Consider the following 8,259-nt stretch of genomic DNA (forward strand, 5'->3'; position numbering starts at 1 on the left):
GTGTGTGTGTGTGTCAGGTTGAGAGATCAGGCTGGCAGTGGGATTACTGTCTCCTCTTTGGTCTTTCCAGTCTGTAGCCCTGTAGGGTTGAGGATATCAGAGAGGAGGAGAGTGGATTATATTAAACAGAAGGAGGAGGACACCTTTAGAGCTCACCTGAACCTGCTCAGGCTTTATTTATTTTTTATTTCACCTTTAACCAGTTAGGCCAGTTGAGAACGAGTTGTCATTTACAACTGCGACCCGGCCAAGATAAAGCTTTACACAGCTTTGCTGTGGAGATGGATGAGGATTAGAGAGAGTGCTTACAGACACACTTGGCTAGTGTATAATAAAATGTAAAGGTGGTAGAGAGATCACACATGGATGCAGGTACAAGTACGCACACACACACATGCACGCAGAGACACACACACACATGCACAGGCAGTCAGGTAGCCAGACACACACACACATGCACGCAGAGACACATACACACATGCACAGGCAGTCAGGTAGCCAGACACACACATGCACAGGCAGTCAGGTAGCCAGACACACACAGACAGACAGGCATGCAGGTTATCCCCTCCTAACGAGCGAGAGGAAAATCCTCAGCCTGTCCAGCATGTTCACACCAGTAATGAGTTCAGACATTCTCAGACGTCAGAATATTACACATTCCAGGGAGAGGAGTGAAAGAGGAGATGAAGGAGAACGACAGATGAGGGAGGAAGAGGAGATGAAAGAGGAAGGGGGAGAGAGGGTCAGGACTTGAGAGAACTCAATCTTGAGGTGACTTGAGATGTGAAGAACTATGAAAATGTAAATGTGTGTGTGTGTGCTGCATGCATTGTGTGTCTCTTAGTTACCACAACCACAGTAAAAGTAAACAACAACTACAACCAGAAGGCACCTTGACACTTGTATCCCCTTTCACTTCCCTTTCATCAGAGAACAGTGAACAAAACTACTATTTGTGTAAATAAAGCAGTGTTCACGTTATTGGGCTTAACCTCTTCAAAGTGGGGAGATATGATCTCATGATCAGGCTAAGCAGAATATATGCACAATGTAGACATGCTGAAACTGAATCATACAGCCTACATTATGTACTGTACTGAATCATGTGTACTGTAGGTTACTGTACTGAATCAATGTAATGTAGACTACTGTATTGAATCATGTGTTCTGTAGGCTACAGTACTGAATCATGTGTACTGTAGGATACTGTACTGAATCATGTGTACTGTAGACTACTGTACTGAATCAATGTACTGTAGACTACTGTACTGAATCATGTATACTGTAGGCTACTGTACCACATATCTCTCTCTGCTGGACATGCTCTGTAACTACAGAGCTAACTAGGAGGTCTACAAATGCCAAACCAAACGTGTTGAACACAGTGCATAGAAAGCAGAGCTGGCAGAGGCACTCACAGTATTGTACACATGCTTTATTTAGGTTCATCCATTTTTATTACTGCAGTGAAATTGTCACCGATTTTTTTCTTCTTTTTGCCATGAACCATTGTAAGGGCCCTGTTGATCAACAATGGTTAGTGAAGGTGAGGAAGAGAGGGTGAAGATAAGTGACTCGTTTGTTAACACAAGGGATTGGACGTCTAATGTTGTTAGTGGAGAATAAAATAATATCGTTCAGACGAAGGCTGTTGCCGAAACGCCTCCATTTGCTCTGACCTCTGCTGCTAAAAAATACATGACAACTTCAAGAATATATCAGTGAGTAGATGTTTCCTTTTGGCCAGTTTATGCCATTTGAACCCGGCAGCCAAAATACTTTTTGCTACTACAAACTTTAGAGTTGAGGAACCAATTACTCATTCTAATGTTGTTAGTGAGCCATGCACCTCCCATGCAGCACCCTGTTCAAGAGGATGTAATGTTACAGAACGTTCAGATAGAAATGTTTTGAGTAGAACACACCTGATAATGTTTTGAGTAGAACACACCTGAATATAAATGTTTTGAGTAGAAACAAATCTGATAGAAATGTTTTGAGTAGAACACATCTGATAGAAATGTTTTGAGTAGAACACATCTGATAAATGTTTTGAGTAGAACACATCTGATATAAATGTTTTGAGTAGAACAAATCCTGATAGAAATGTTTGAGTAGAAACACATCTGATAGAAATGTTTTGAGTAGAACACATCTGATAGAAATGTTTTGAGTAGAACACACCTGATAAAAATGTTTTGAGTTAGAACACATCTGATAAATGTTTTGAGTAGAACACATCTGATAAAATGTTTTGAGTAGAACACATCTGATAAATGTTTTGAGTAGAACACATCTGATAGAAATGTTTTTGAGTAGAACACATCTGATAAATGTTTTGAGTAGAACACATCTGATATAAATTTTGATAGAACACACCTGATAGAAAGTTTTGATTAGAAACACACCTGATAGAACAGGGAATCATGTCAGCTCTATTCATTCTACTCGATCAACAACATTTAGATGTTTCACATCACTGAATAGACCCCAGTTGATCCCACCTGGCTGTAGCAGGAGAGGAGAGACCTCAGGTCAGTGCAGCTCAGCAGACTCAGCTTAGAGTAGGATGAAGTTGCACCTAGACGCTGATCTGAGGTCAGTGTTGCATTCTTCCCCCTGATTGGTTAGGTTAGGTGAGGGTAAGCTGATCCTAGATCTGAGCCTTTTGGTGACTTCTACCACAGCCCTCAACTCTCACAGAGGTCTTCCCCTGATGGTTAAGGTTAGGTGAGGGTAAGCTGATCCTAGATCTGAGCCTTTGGGTGACTTCTACCCTCAACTCTCACAGAGGTCTTCCCCCTTGATGGTTAAGGTTAGGTGAGGGTAAGCTGATCCTAGATCTGAGCCTTTGGGTGACTTCTACCCACAGCCCTCAACTCTCACAGGGTCAAAGGCTGCCAATAGTCATGAATCCGTTCCCTCCTCCCTTCTACTTCTCTTCTTTACCTCCCTAAAGAGGAAGTCCCACTGTTCTAGAGCGCATGAAGGCAATACATTAAACATTAACTAAAGGATGCAGCATCCTCTAAGAGGGAGTTACTCAACAATCTTTCTCAGAAAATCCAATACAAACCTCTTGGCACTAGTTTCTGTGTGTTGCAATGTGTCATTATACTGTGTAATAAATATATAACTGTGTGTACAATCTATGTTTTGTAGTGATTGGCTACTCATGTAATCAATGACCTATGTTGAACTATGTACAGTGGGGCTGAAGGATACATAAATATTAAGACCTGTAAATGGCTCGCTAACCTGCAGAAGAAATGGATAAAAAATACATGTCACACTCAAACACACATCATTTGGTTTATTTACTGTCACACCATGAAAAAGTTATCCTTCATTCATGTAACATGTTTCACTTTTATATCCTGTTGGTCATTCAGCTAAAAAGCTGGCAAGCGTATCATTTAAAAGGAGAAAGAAAACTTTGAAATACAATATTGAATTCCTATCAGACAATGGAAGATTCATGGCTGGGTTGCCAGACTTGTTTGTCTTTAGCCAACTCTTCTCTGTTTTGTAATTTGTCATGCGATATGATAGAAGGTCTGGGCTAAAGCACAAACAGACCTGGCAACTAAGCCAGCAAATGTATATACTCAAAACAAACAGCAAAGTAAGCATAGTTAAGAAGTGAATCAGAGTACACCCAAACCCCACCCCCTCACCCCTACCCACAATAGGATGTGAAGATCATGACCCTGACCTCTGAATTCAAGACACTGCTCATATCAAAGATGGTGGATAAATGAAGATGTCCACTCAGGCCGTTTACCATTGAAAAAATTGTCTGCTTAAGGGTGTTCTCCCATAGACACCAATGCGATAACAGCTGGGTCTGGTCTACTTAGTTCATGGACTGCATATGAACCAGAAAAAATAAGGAGATAGGATGTCTCACTTCCTCTTTCGTCTCTGCTCATATTACAGGCTGTCAACAACCTGAGAGCGAGAAGAAGCATATAAAAGAAAGATGGCCAACAGAGTGGACCATCTTACAGACCGTACATAGGGTTTGTTGGGACTGCACCATAAGGTTGTCAGTTGTTTAAGGAACATTATTGAAAGTTCAAAGTGAGAAAGGTAAATACATGCACCTATGATATCATCTTTATTAAAATAATACCATCTGTCATCTAACATGCAGTGTTAAAAGGTATCTCCACAGTGTTATTAAACCTAAAGGCTGAGCTTATAATGCCTCATAGGAGAGAGAAAGATCAAGATGTAATGTCTTGTGGAAAGGACTGAACCCAGACTTCAAAAAGAAAGACAAAGAACGTCGCAGAGAAGTGAGACCTGTAATGCATTTTTCAAATAAGATCTTGTAAACAAATTGCAACTCCTGTTTCCAATTTCCCATTTTATTCACATACAAGGGAGCTGGTGGTTGACTGTTTCAGTCTCACCATTTTTTTGTTTTATACAATTTTACATATTTTTCCCGCAATAACAGACAGTTCGTTGTGGTTGTGCAAGGGAGAGAGGAGGGAGATGAGTTATTCTGTAATCTTCTCATCTCTCCAAGCAACTATTATTCTCAGCTGCCAAATCAGACACACAAACAACCCTCCCTCCCTCCATCTCTTCCTCTCCCAAACTCAACACACCACCACCTCTTGTTCTCCTGAGAAACAACCCTCTACATGAACCCTTCCTTCTCCTAAACAACAACATTACAGGCTTCTGACAAGACGGGGGTCTGACAAATGTCACCGTCCCCTTTATCACTCCTTCACACCTCCTCCTCTTCCTTTCTCCTCTTCCTCCCCTCTCTCTCGTATTCTATCAGTTTTTCCATAGCGGTCTTTAGGCTTGTCTCCGCATCCAGTGGCCTCGCAGGAGGACAGCGGGGGGGGCTTGCCTGGGTTGATGCTGCTTAGAAGACCCGCAGCTCGCTGGTGATGGCCTTCTCGATCTTGTCCAGCAGGCAGCCGCTTGAGTAGGAGCACTGGGCGACAGGGACTTGAAACTGCCGATCGGGTTCACACCGAAAAAGTCTGGTAGGCTTCACGGTTGGGCAGGTCGAACGTACTCACTCGGCTTTTCTGGTGTGTTCCCTCCGTGGCCGCCCTCGGGGTTGTCGTGTGGCTCTGCTGGGCGTCTCTAACGTGGTCTTGCCAGGATGGACTTGAAGATGAAGAACTTGTCCGGTCGTCCACGATCTCTTGAACACCAGGTCGCGTCACTGAAGTAGCTCATCTTGTCCTTGAAGTCTGAACGTAGCGGTCCACCAGAAGGGCATGATACGCACCCGGATGGCATGCTGGCGGATGAAGGCGATCTTGTTCTCCATGCGGTTCTCATCACCTGGTTTAGGTCTTCCAAGAGGAGATCTCCTCGCGCTTAAACAGCTCGCGGCTGGTGTCGGGTGCGTAGTCGTAAGGCCAGAAAGAGCTGACGTAGACCCTTGGGGGCTCTGTGACGTTGATGAGGGGCGCGAGCGACCAGAAGAGGGCACCGTAGACACGCATCAAGTCCTGGGTGGCCAGGTTGTCTGCCTTGTTGAGGATGATGCGGATCTGGGACTCACGGCCCTTCAGCTGCCGGAAGAGCATCTCCAGCTCCAGGCCCACATCCAGCTTTGTGGGTCCAAGGCACGAAGATGAGGTCGGCACGATCGATGAACCACTGGCACACGTCGTTGAAGGGATAGCCTGGAGGAGGGTAGAAACAGGTCATGTAACATCAACATCTTGGACAGTCAGTAGTCATGGTCATTCCATTTAACACAATTGAGGCTAGATTGATTCCTAAATTGTAAATTTTTCATTTTCTATTTTAGGCATTTATCAGACGCTCTTACGCAGAGCGACTTACATCTTAAAATGAATGTAGATTATTATTACATAACACTGATTATTATTTATTGATGTAGATAGATGTATAGGTCTAATTGTGTAACATAAACCCTAGAGATTGACAGGTGTTTAGGGGTCACCACTGTCTTAAAATTCCTCAGTCTATCTGATGATAAGAGGTGATCATGTTTAATACTTCATGTTCATGTGAATTTGAACTGAAGATACTGTAGCGACATAACTTAGAAAAACAGCCATGGCAAAGCTGTTTGACTGATAGTCGCAATGCCTTGTGTTTGAGCCCCGGTCGTTCTATCGCCTGAGTTTGTTACAAGCTTTCAGCACTCCTGCCTCGTGTGCCTTACCTCTCTCCTGCTCTCTGTGTGCCTTACCTCTCTCCTGCTCTCTGTGTGCCTTACCCTCTCCTGCTCTCTGTGTGCCTTACCTCTCTCCTGCTCTCTGTGTGCCTTACCTCTCTCCTGCTCTTCTGTGTGCCTTACCTCTCTCCTGCTCTCTGTGTGCCTTACCTCTCTCCTGCTCTCTTGTGTGCCTTACTCTCTCCTGCTCTCTGTGTGCCTTACCTCTCCCTGCTCTCTGTGTGCCTTACCTTCTTCCTGTTCTCTGTGTGCCTTACCTCTCTCCTGCTCTCTGTGTGCCTTACCTCTCTCCTGCTCTCTGTGTGCCTTACTCTCTCCTGCTCTCTGTGTGCCTTACCTCTCTCCTGCTCTCTGTGTGCCTTACCTCTCTCCTGCTCTCTGTTGTGCCTTACCTCTCTCCTGCTCTCTGTGTGTCTTACCTCTCTCCTGCTCTCTGTGTGCTTACCTCTCTCCTGCTCTCTGTGTGCCTTACCCTCTCTCTGCTCTCTGTTGCCTTACCTCTCTCCTGCTCTCTGTGTGCCTTACCTCTCTCCTGCTCTGTGTGTCTTACCTCTCTCCTGCTGCTTGCGGTTCTCAATGATTCCAGGCGTGTCCACGAAGGTGACGCGCTCCAACAGCTTGTGGGGCATCTCAATGCCGATCAGCTTCTCAAGAAAGCTCTGCCCAAACTTCTCCAGGGCGAGAAGGAGCGCGAGCTGTCGGCCGCCATGACGATACCCTCTATGGAGCGGGTCTTCTCGCCGTGCATGATCACGTGAACTCAGAGGTAGTGGGCTCAGCACCTGGCAGACAGAGGGGAGGAAAGACGGGAGAGATGAGACAGGGGAAGAGAAAGATGTGAGAGAGGGGGATGGAAAAGAGGAGAAGATGCAGAGGGGTTGGTGAAGGAGGGAAAGGCAGGAGGAACAGAAGAATGAGAGAAGATGATAGAGCAGAAGAGGAGGAGTAAGTAGGTAGAGTGAAGAGTTAAGTACATCAGAAACCAGTGAAAAACCTAAATTACTTCAATTACCTCAAATAACCGCACATTGATCGGTACTGGTACCTCCTGTATATAGCCTCATTATTTATATTTTATTGTGTAACTTTTTTATAAACTTTATTTCCTAAATATTTTCTTAACTCAATTTTCTTAAAACTGCATTGTTGGTTAAGGGCTTGTTAGTAAGCATTTCACAGTAAGATCTACACCTGTTGTATTCCGCACATGTGACAAATATATTAATTTGATTTGAAAAACATAGGTACATCAGAAACCAGGTGAAAAAACAGGTATATCAGAAACCAGGTGAAAAAACAGGTATATCAGAAACCAGGTGAAGTTTGAAGGGGCTTACCTGTGTACAGCTGGTAGGGGCTGTCCTTCAGGCCAAGCAGGTARTTGATCATGGAGGACTTGCCTACACTCCAGGGCCCAAGGAACAACACCATGGGCTTGGAGGTGAYCTCCCCATCTGTCAGGTAGAGAGAGGAGGAGGAGGAGGTTAGAGCCATGGAGRTTCACTGCACTCATGACGACATGGGAGACCAGAGACATAGCCGCTCCAGTACGTCTGAAACCTAATCTGATAAATCACAACAGCATGTTCACCGGGAGTGTATTCAAATGGAAACAACTCATACTGTTACCTACAATCACACTCAAATAAAGAGAATGAGACGCTTCCCTGAAAGGAAGTCCATGTTCTTACCATGGTCAACGAAAGCTTGAGTTGTTCTAAGCTGGCCAGCTGACAACGTAGAAATTCCAGCATGTATTGCAAAGGTTCCAGACCTCTCTATGTCTGAGAACATGTTTCTCAACTGTAGGGGTCAGGAACCAGTGCAATGGCCAATGGGATGCAGGCTTGATGCTTCCTCAACCACAGGCTGCATGGTGCACATGCTTGTAGGTGACAGACAATAAAGTAACATATGACAGCAAAGCTAGACCACGTGCAACTATAGAAATTGTAGTTCTTCACCGGAGTTGCTTTCATTAGTTTGATGATGATGCAATTTCCATACAGTGTGTTAGACATGGCCTGCATTGTGGCATTCCCATTTCTGTGTCTGGCACAGAGCGCAGG

General features: G+C 44.5%; 1 pseudogene; it reads right to left on the minus strand.

Moving 5' to 3' along the window:
• Positions 1-4,643: 4,643 nt before the first annotated feature.
• On the minus strand, positions 4,644-7,740 carry LOC112078047 (sarcalumenin-like; annotated as a pseudogene).
• Positions 7,741-8,259: the final 519 nt, after the last annotated feature.

The sequence above is a fragment of the Salvelinus sp. IW2-2015 genome, unplaced genomic scaffold (genome assembly GCF_002910315.2).
Source record: "Salvelinus sp. IW2-2015 unplaced genomic scaffold, ASM291031v2 Un_scaffold5185, whole genome shotgun sequence".
Taxonomy (NCBI): Eukaryota; Metazoa; Chordata; class Actinopteri; order Salmoniformes; family Salmonidae; genus Salvelinus; species Salvelinus sp. IW2-2015.